The following is an 11,330-nucleotide window of genomic DNA, read 5'->3' on the forward strand; positions in this document are numbered from 1 at the left end:
ACTGGTTACTCCGCTTCCCTCTCTGTGGTGATGAACACCATTTAAATGGCAGCTGAATTTCAAGGAGACTAGAAATTTTTGTTCTGCGATTAAACATAATGTGCTCCAAATTTTTTGCTTGAGTGCCCAAAGTTCCCAACTACATCACTGGGTAATTCAGAGGTGATAGGGCTGGTGAGATGGCAAATATTTAACAACACCACTCTGGAAATGGCTGAGAAAGAGCAACATGAGTGGCTGAGTCACGGCCTAAGGGTAGAGAAGGCCAGTCCATGTCAAGTTCATGGCAGAGCCCTTGGCCCTCACTTCAGGTCCTAGGCAGCACTCTTGCTGAGCTGCTGTGCCTGGTGTGGGGAGCCAGGCGAGACCAGGGCTGCAGGCGCAATAAGGCATGTGGCTGGCTGGGGAGATATGCAGTGAAAAATCAAAGAGGATACTGCAGAAGGAGGTTCCAAAGGCAAAAAAAAAAAAGAGTAGCCTATAACTGAAAGAGGCATACATTTGGAGAAGACTCAAGGGATTGTAGAAGAACATAGCCATTACCTGAAACACGGGAGGACTGTAACACATGCAGTTGCCAGTAGGAAAGACTTCCAGAGTAGGTGGAGAGAAAGGGAGCATACCAGCCCTGGTGAAAAGGAGTGATACCAGATGGATGCTATGCCCAGATGGAGAACTTTTAAAACATCTGAGAACAGAGCACATGGGGAGTAGCTAAAGAAAACACAAGACAACATCCCAACAACCAGTGGGATTAAACCTTCACAGCAAAGTGCTCTTAGTCCCCCAAGGAAGGTTAGTCTTCTAGGGTGAGAATGCTTGTCTTGAGGGGCCCTGGACAGAGTTTCATTAAATGGCAGCCTCTCAACAGTCAACCCTATTGTACTGATTAAACAATACAAATGAAACAGAAACATCCTTGATAGCCTATCTGAAGAAAACAAATAATTCCTTCACGTGGCCGAGAAATTTCTTAAGAGAAGAACTTGAGGGGCACCTGGGTGGCTTGGTCTGTTGAGCATCCAACTCTTGATGTCAGCTCAGGTCACGATCTCATGGTAGTGAGATCAAGCCCTGATTTGGGGCATAGAGCCTGCCTCAATCCTCTCTCTTCTTCTCTCTTTGCTTCTCCCCCCTGCTCATGCTGTCTCTCTGTCTCTCTCTCTCTCAAAGAGAGAGAGAGAGAGAGAGAACTTATCTGTGACATCTGTGGTTGCTCAGCTGCCTGCCCTAAACCTGAAATGTAATCAGCATTCAATAAGTATTTATGCAAACAGAAAAATGAAATTTAATAATTTGGTTGGTCAGACCATTATGCTTCTGTTTTCAACCCCCCTGAGAATCTTAGCAGCTACAAAGTTTTTGCTTTGGGCTTTGGGTGGTTTTGATTTGCTTCTGCAACAGTTGCTGGAAATGTTCCAGCTGGAATAAACAATGTTCTGTCTTCACCCCTCCGGGCCTCAGATTGTTCACATGGAACTAGATGACCCCCAGCCCCGTGCAGGTCTGCTCTTAGTTCCATGTAGTTGCTGCATATTGCAAGTGGGAAATCTGAGGATTTCCTCAGAGCACACAATTAGTGGAGAATGCAACTAGGTTCAAACACTGACTCCTTGCTTACAACCCAGTCCTCCTTCTATCCTACAACCTTATCAATAAACCCGTCTCTACAAGTAGCCCTACTACTGATCTTGGCCCCCAAATCAGCAGGAGGTGACCATGCGGCATGAGTTCTCTGTGAAATGTCGAAGAGTTAGTAGCATCCCTGGCCAGTCTACCCGTTAGATGCCAGTAGCACCCCTCCCTGAATTGTGACAACTAAAACTGTGTTCAGAATTTGCCAAATGTCCCTTGACTGGCAAAATTACCCCTGGTTAAGACCTTTATATTAGTCTTGTCTCTTATATGGCTTGATCTCTTTACATCTCAAGTCCAATCCACAATTTGTATTTGTATCACTCAAGAATAATAATGCCATTTACAATTCATTTTTCATATATTAACCCACTTGAACTTCATAGAAATCCTGTAAAATAGTCTCAGCCTATTTTAATGCTGTGTGAGAGCAAAGGTCAAAGAAGTTGAGTGATTTCTCCGAAAGCATTCAGCGAATAATTGGGAGAAGTTGAGCTGAATCCTAACCTTCGGCTTGTCAATCTCTTGCTGTATCCTGGTTATTCTCAACCTGGGCGGGGGGGGGGGGGGGGGGGGGGGGGCGGGGGGGGGGTTGCCCCCCAGGGAACATGTGGCAGTGTCTGGAGACCTTTCTGGTTGTCATAGGTGTGTGGAGAATATCACTGGATCTTCTGGTAGAGGCCAGGACTGCTGCTCGACATCCTACAAAGCACAAGACAGCCACCCTCTACCTCCCAATGAAGAATTATCCTCCCAAATGTCAGGACTGTGGAGGCTGAGAAAGGCTGATATATCTGCTGAGCTACATTGTCTCTTAACCACCTACAACTGCTCTCTGACTTTTTCCTACCCTTTAGTTAGCATTCTTTTGCAGTTATAAAGATATATTGAAGCCATAAATTGATAGTAGCTCACATTTCAAGGAACTTAAATCATGCTAAGTTTAATTTTTAAGCGTAATAAATCTGTCTCTCTTCTCTATTATTTTTAATGTACTTTCCTACTTAAAGTCTATGTTGGTAAAAAAAAAAGTGTAGAGAGAAATTTTTATTTTCTTAGACTTGGAAAGTAATTTTGGAACACGGGAATGTCAAAAGGGAAAGAAAAAAATTGGTAAATACTTTGAAGTCTAAATAGGATTTTTATAACTTGATTATTGATGAAATATTTATAAAATATCTGAGGGCCAGTATAGAAGTTCTGTATTTCAACCTTGACCTAGAAATATTGTAAACAGGGGAAATATCAAAAAGAACTTTTTTAGTGACATTGGAGGAAGAACAACAACTTTTTAAATGAGAGCATACAAATTGAATCTTAGAATGTGTATAACCTATTAGCACTGCCTTATTTCATTTATTAATATGCACTTAAGATTCATGAATAAAACTGCCATAAACATTCACAATCAGGTTTTTCTGAATACTTAAATTTTCAAGTCAGCTAGGTAAATATCTAACATGAGAATCATCAAATTGTATGGTAAGACTATGTCGCTCTATAAGACAGCGTTAAACTGTCCTCCAAGATGGCTTCACCTTATGTCCTGACCAATGATGAACGCTGCTCCATATCTCCACTAGCAATTGGTATTATTGGTATTTTGGATTTTAACCCTTCTAACAAGTGTGTATCATTCCCAATTCCTCTTTCCTGTCTACTGTAGCATTATCATTCATTTCACTTTTCCATCTGTGTTAATCACCCAATACATTTTTTTACTGTTACTCTTTAAGCAAAGGGCAAAGAGTCTAGATTCATTAAGAATGAGATAATTAGGGGTAGCTCAGTCAGTTAAGTGTCTGACTCTTGGTTTCAGCTCAGGTCATGATCTCATGATTTGTTGAGTTCGAGCCCCGTGTCGGGCTGTGCACTGACAGCAGGTCTGCTTGGGATTCTCTCTCTCACTCTCTCTGCCCCTTCCCCCACTTGCGCTGTCTCTGTCTCTCTCAAAATAAATAAATAAACTTAAAAGAATGAGAGAGTTAAGACCTTATTCTACCTTCATGTATTACTTCGGTGTTGCTCTTCCTTTGTTTAGGTAGATGGAAGTCTCTGATCTTTATCACTTTCCTTCTACCTAAAGAGCAACGTCCAGCATTTATTGCAGGCAGGTCTGCTGGTGATGAATTCCCTGTTTTTGTTGGTCTGAGAAAGTCCTCATTTATTCTTCACTTTCGAAGGATAATTTTGATAGAATGGAATTCTAAATTGGGGTTTTTTCTTTCAACATTTCAAAGTTTTCACTCATTGTCTTCTTTCTTTCAGTTATCCTTATCCTGCTTTGTATAACCTGAGCTTCCTAAATTTGTGGCTTGGGGTCTGTTGTTAATGTGGGAAGGTTCCTGGCCATTATTACTTCAAATATTTCTTCTTCTTCGTTCTTTCTTCCTCTTCCATCTTCTATTCCAATTGTGTGCATGTTATATCTTTAGAAATTGTCCCACCATTCTTTTTTTTTTTTAAGTTTATTTATTTGTTTCAAGAGAGAAAAAGAGAGCATCAGCTAGGGAGGGCAGAGTGAGAAGCAGAAAGAGAATCCCAAGCAGGCTCAGCCCGACACGGGGCTCAAACCCATGAACTGTGTGATCATGACCTGAGCCGAAATCAAATCAGACACTCAACCAACTGAACCACTCAGGCACTCCGTGTCCCATCATTCTCATACGTTCTATTATATTTGCTGTTTTGTTTTGCTTTTTTAATTTTTTAATTTGAATTTCACCTTGAGAAGTTTCTATTGATCTGTCTTCAAACTCACTGATTTGATTCCCCATGGCCAAGGCAGTATATTGATGAGCACATCAAAGACATTCTTCATTTCTGTTGCTGTGCTGTTGCTTTCTAGCATTTTCTTTACATTGTTTTTTAAAGTGCACATCTCTCTGCTTACATTACCCATCTATTCTTAATATGTTGTCTATTTTTTCCAGTAGAGACTTTAACATATTTATCACCGTTGTTTCAAATCCCTTGTCTTATAATTCTAAAGTCTATAACACATCTGAGTTTGGTTTGATGATTTGGCTCTTTGGGCTGTGGATTTCTTTCCTTGCCTTTTAGCATGTTTTTTCTTTTTTTTTTTTTTTGAAAGCCAGTAAACTCCAATGCTTTTTAGCTGTAAGACCTTAGATGCTTTGCTCAGCCACTCTGAACTCCAGTCACCTCATCTCTAGAACAGGGGGAAATAAAACAATATAAATTTATTGTGAAGATTGCTTAGAAATAAGGTCGTGCACAAAGGGTGAGACTGATGGCAGCCACGGTGAGGTATGTGGTTTAACCATTCTTGGATTAATCAGTTTAACCATTCTTAGTTTAATCAATCCTGAGTGATGTTAGGAACTGCCAAGCATTGTCCCTTCGTCAGGTTTTCATGGCAGCTTTCTCTGTGTGGGAGTGGCAGACGGAGGGAGGACAGATGATGCAGCACCAGGTTCTACGTCCCTATGGAGGGGAACCCAGCCTCGTTGTCACATATAAAGACTCCAATCAGCCATCATCCCTGAATGTGGTCTGTTTTCTCTCACTGAGTGCCAGCTCCTTTCTTAGAGCTGTCAGAACGCACTTATGCCCGAACGACAGGTCTTCTGTGCGAAAGAGAAGTGGGATGCGATGGTTGTCATGGTGGGTAGTTCGAGTCAGAAGAAAAGCAGATCAGGTACCACGCTCTAGTCTAGGATAATTTGAATCAGACTCATCTGATGAAGAGTACAATCAGGGAAAGATATTTTGCAAAAGAAAACACTCAAAGATGCACACATACACCCCAATCAGCATTGTTTTAATTTTACATTCTTTAATTCGCATCGAAGTAATTTTATTTTTTTAATGTTTGTTTGTTTGTTTGTTTGTTTAGAGAAAGATTGCACGAGCAGGGAAGAAGCAGAGAGAGAGGGAGACAGAGAATCCCGAGCAGGCTCCACGTTGCCAGTGCAGAGCGTGATGTGGGGCTTGAACCCACAAACCGTGTGAGATCACCGTGAAATCATGACCTGAGTTGAGACCAAGAGTCTGGCGCTTAACCAATTGGGCCACCCAGGAGACCCCTGAATCTAAGTAATTTTAACACACAGTGCTGTTCTGCTGTATTTCAGTGGAAAGAAAACTATGAAATTGAGACTTCGGTAAAAGTCGATGGAAATAGTAGGTTATTTACCATTACAGACCACAGCTGTGTCAACTTTTGCTAGTTTTGAAAATAGTATCTCTGATGGGCAGAATTATGGTTCCCCAAAGATGTTTATGTCTCAGTTCCTGGATCCTGTGAATGTGTTGCCTTACGTGGCAAAAAGAACTTTGCGAAGGTGGTTAAGTCAAGGAAATTGAGATGGGAGATTATCTAGGATTCCTAGTAGACCAGATCTAATCACCTGGACCCTTAGAACTTTTTCTGGTTGTGGCAAGAGGGAGATATAACCATGGAAGGATGATCAGAGGGAGCCAATGTTGTTGGCTTTTAAGGTGAAGAAAGCCACAAGCCAAGGAACATGGGTAAAAGCTGAAAAAGGCAAGACAATGGATCCTCCTAGAGAGCATCTAGAAAGTACTGCAGGGTGTTGACAACTTGATTTTAGCCCCGGGAGACCAGTGTCAGACTTCTAACCTATACAATGGTAAGAATAAATTTGTGTTGTTTTAAGCCACTAAGGTTGTAATAATTTGTTGCAGCAGCAACAGGAAACTAACATGGTACCCGTTTTAGAAACAAATTATATTGTTTGTAATAGTTCTATACTATTCTAAGCGATTGGAGACCTTTTGTATTTTTCCTTGCAGACTTACAGATCTCAGTACTATAGTAGATAGGTTATCAATATGGCATTAATGTCCTACAAGTCATACTGACCATTATTTCAATTTTAAATATTAAAAATCCTCCTGAAAGATATCAATCCTGAACCTCATGACAACCTCTCTGTTCCCAGGTTTAGTAGCACACAGATAGTAGCTAAAATGACTTCCAATTTTTAGGAGAATCCACGGGCAACCAAGACCTCAGATTTGCACAAATGCTATGCTCTGCTCTCACTGGGAGTCTTTCCTATGCTGTTACTGGCTTGCTGCCTGAATCACTGCATTTCCGTGTCTTCAGTAAGTCTTGAAGTCCACTGAGGAAATTACAGAGAGCAGTGCATTTTCTAGAGCTAAAAACAAACAGCGAACAAAGGGGCCCATGATCCTATTAATCATATCAGAGATTGGAGAGGGATAATATTTCAATGTAATTGAAAAAAACTGCACATAATATGTGAAGGAAAATGAAATTGCAGACCTTTTTAGCAAATAAAAAGGAAAACTGTCCAGCATCTATCAATCCAAGGAACTAAAAGCTTGAAAGAGTGATCCAAAAACTTCCTTACTTCGCTCTTGGAGGCTGAGGGTAGAAGGAAGGCAAGGTTTCAGTAAAACCTACTCCAGGAAAAACACAAGCCAATTTAAATAAGCAATTAGAACATGTGCCCACACATCAAACGAGTGGCAGCTTCATTTGTTGTGAATCCCCATGAAGTAGATGTTTTTTTAAAAATGTATTTCTCCTGGGATGCCTGGGTTGCTCCGTCCGGTAAGCATCAGGCTTCAGCTCAAGTCGTGGTCTCACGGTGTGTGGGTTCAAGCCAGGCAATAGTCTCCGTGCTGACAGCACGTAGCCTGGACCTGCTTCGGATTCTGTGTCTCCCTCTCTCTCTGCCCCTCCCTGGCTCATGCTCTGTCTCTCTCTCAAAGATGAATGAATAAATAAATAAATAAAATACAAATGTATTTCTCCTTTACAAAGATTTTTTTTCTGGAAGACAGTTACTGCTAGACGGACCCTGAGATTAGCACCAGAATTATGGTAATTGAAATGTTCTGTGATGAAGGCCATATCTTAGGACAATTTGGCATGGTGTGTTCTTTAGTATTGCTATTATAGTTATGGTAATTTAGTGAAATTTGCTTTAAAAAATTAGTTGAAAGCACATTTGAACTCAACAGGAAATGTGACAAAATAACCAGCAAGTATTTTCCCCAAAATGCGGTAACCTACAGACATGAAAGCTTAAATTTTTATAGCAAGTGGAAAAAAAAATTTTTTCTTGTTGAGAACACACAAGCAATTCTTTCACAATTTTATGTTGTATATTTTTTGCAAATGTGAGTTTTCCTCTATGACTTTTAGCCTACTTTTGAGTCAAAATGCATATAACATTTCTCAATACTGTCCGATAATTATACGTTTGATGGTCTGAAATCACTCTAGGAAACTCTCAATCTTTTACTGGATAATAAGCAGTGAAGTATTTTAGAAAATTCAAGTTAATGGTAAATACAATCCAACCAATCTAATACTCCTTATTTAGCTCTTGTTGTGCTGCTTGGCTTAATCCAAAATGTATTGTGTTGGCACACCTCGGAAAAATAGAAGGAAATAGAGGTCAGAGAATGAGCCTAGAGGTAATTAGACTATGGCCCGTAGGGGACAGCAGAGAGAGCTTGCTTTGTTCGCAATAAGGTTAATTAGTAAGCTTCAGGCCCCTTGCATTTTCAGTGAAATGTGGTTGATTCAAATGTAATCACCAGATATTGGCTGCAGTTCTTATGACCCCTAAGGAAAAACTCTCCTCTTAGCCACCCTTAGCATCATACAGAGCTTGTCAGTTATATTTCCGTTCAAAAATCCACAGTTGGGCTACAGAGATGTGCAGTTGTTGACAATTACACCTATGTAAATGAAGGACAAATTTCAGAAAGCATGCCCTTTGACATTTAATAATTGCAAAGTGAACACTTTTTAAAAGAAATGTCAACACCCTTCTTTCCTGCGTGGCTGACATGAACTGAGCACTTATTGTGTGCAAAACTGTGTTCTAAGCACTTTATAAACACTCACCTTTGTATTACTCACAACAGCACTGGGAGGTACCTATTGTAATCTCATTTTGCAGATGAGATAACTGTGGCTCAAAATGCTTGCCCCTTGCCCAAGGTCATACAGCTAATATATGGGAGAGCCAATAGGTATAATTCTAAACATTCTGTCTCGGTTACAACAGGAAGCCAGCTCTATAAAGTGGGTTGGAGGCTCAGTGGCCTCTTATGAACACTATATCCCTTTTTTCTCAGCCACAGCGTTGTAATCATATATTCACAGCCAGGAAACCCACATTAATGGTGACGTATGTGAGTTGTTGGTCTCAAAGAGCTCTTTAGTCCTTCATATTAACAAGTATGAAGAGGGACAAACTTTCTACATGTCCTACTTTTATAGCAGCTTAGCTATGAGCAATTTGAGGGAGAAATAAGTGGAGGCTTTTCCTTTCCTTCCTTTATTTATCCAACAGTTCAGTAAACATTTATAGATCCTTACTGCCAGGAAATATTCTAGGCTCTAAAGATCCAGTGGTGGCTAAGAAACACGTCCTGCCCTTAGAAAGCTCAAAATCTAGCGAGGAAGTCATAGAAATAGGTAGTTTACAAAGGTATGCCATAAACGCTATGCTACGTTAAACCACAATGCTTCGAGTACAGATAGGAGGTATGTCTAGCCCAGGCTGGAGGATAATAAATGTGTCCTAGAAGAGATAAAATGATTTTTTTAATGTTTATTTATTTATTTTGATACAGAGAGCTCGTGCGTGTGAGCAGGGTAGAGGCAGAGACAGACAGAGAGAGAGAGAGAGAGAGAGAGAGAGGAGAGAGAATCCCAAGCAGGCTCCGTGCTGTCAGTGCAGAGCCTTACTTGGGGCTCAATCTCATGAACCATGAGATCATGACCTGAGCAGAAGTCAGGAGTTGGATGCTTAACTAACTGAGCCACCCAGGGGCCCTAAGGGATAAAATGATGTTAACTTCCGGCACTTTAAGGTACGTGGTGAAAAGAAGCAAAAATAGCAATGAATAATAATTTAAAAAATACTCAGATTTTTGGATACTATTACTTACATATGTTCTACAGGCATGAATAAAAACTTAAATTGCTAAAATCAACAAACAGATTGAGCTCCATGGGCTTCTCAAGAAAAGGAACTGTATCTCATGCAAATTTGTATTGTCAGCGTCTAACACAGCACCTCGCACCCTGTAAGTCTGCAGACCTGCTTACCTGCTGGAACTAAATTCACCAAGGAATTGGGCTTGTCCTTGAACCTGACCCATGTCATCAAAATCTCTCTGGGGGAATATTAAAAACCAAGAGTTGTGAGGAACAACTGACCCAATTGATGTTTCTTGTTCCAGGTGAAGAAGTCTATTGTGGGATAAAATCATCATCACTTTGCAGGCTGGACAGACGTTCACAACTGAATTGCCTTTAGAATGGGATTGCGTGTTCCACACATCTGATGTGGTACAGTTCACATGTCAGATCTGCCTTGTTAAGATTTTATAGGAAAGTTTTACAGTCTCTGAGCTGAGCATCACCTTAGAAATCAGCTGCTACCATGAGCCGTCGGCTGCCTGAGCTGCATCGAGGTAAGTACTGAAATTAAGAGTAGGCACTTGGAAACGTGTACGGCCGTTTGAAAGTTATTTTACATCTGTTGCACCTCATAAAAAACTGGGGATTAAACAGTTAAAGTCTTTTATTTTAATTTTATTTTTTGGTCATTCACTCTTATTTCATTTCACAAACTTGTCAGTTCTTCAGAAATTGGAATTTGTTGTTGTTTGTTTTTTTAACGGTCCTTGTACAGAGCGTTTGAGAATTGCCCTGGAGGTCATGCTGAGATACCTCCGGGGGAGCTGGGGGCACGTGAAGGTAGATTAAGGGGGCCAGTATATGGAGCTGAGGGTTCTCCATCCTTCCCTTTGGAAAAGCAGCATACTATTAATCTCTTTTAAATACCGGGCATCAGGAAGATAGATGATGGTTACAATGAAAATTGCAATGATAATATTTACTTTGGAAATGAAAAAAAGAAAGTCATATGCCTGGAGTCTCTATTTTTTTTTTTTTTAATTTTTATTTTTGAGAGAGAGAGACACACAGACAGAGGGAGAGTGGGGGAGGGGCAGAGAGAGAGGGAGACACAGAATCTGAAGCAGGCTCCAGGCTGAGCTGTCAGCATAAAGCCCATCGCGGGGCTTGAACTCATGAATGGTGAGATCAGGACCTGAGCCGAAGTCAGACGCTTAACCGACTGAGCCACTCAGGTGCCCCTGGAGTCTCTCTTTCTAAACAGAGGGAGAAAATATACTGCTTTTATATCTTTATACTTCCCTCTGTCCCCAACCTGTCTCCAGGGACAGAAGCACAGCCTAAAATACGTGACCAAGTTGAAGGAGAAACTGTAATTTCAAAGCTTCTGCCTGCTTTCTGTGCTGTAGGCACACTAAGTAGTTGATCCTGGTGTAGCAGAGCATTGGCGCCCACTCTGGGTAGGGGGTAAAAAATTAAACTGATCTTCATGAGAAATGTTGGAAATCTGAAGGCTGCTGAAGGTGGCGAAAGTTCTGGGAAGGTGATTTTGAGATCAGAGCCTAGGTGAAATTCTCAGTGCCATAGAAAGCTACAGATTTTAGAACTGTGTTAAAATACCATTTAAATCATTGCCTATGCTGCACTGTTATTATATGCAGCAATTTCCCTCCATTAGCCTGAACCTTCAGTAAAAGCTTCATCCAATTGCTTTGCATGAATGAAACTCAGGGAAAGAAAGACATGGAATGCATATGTATTATGTGGGTGTACAAAGAGGGCTACGGGTGTGGTT

This window comes from Prionailurus viverrinus, chromosome A1 (genome assembly GCF_022837055.1).
Source record: "Prionailurus viverrinus isolate Anna chromosome A1, UM_Priviv_1.0, whole genome shotgun sequence".
Lineage (NCBI taxonomy): Eukaryota > Metazoa > Chordata > Mammalia > Carnivora > Felidae > Prionailurus > Prionailurus viverrinus.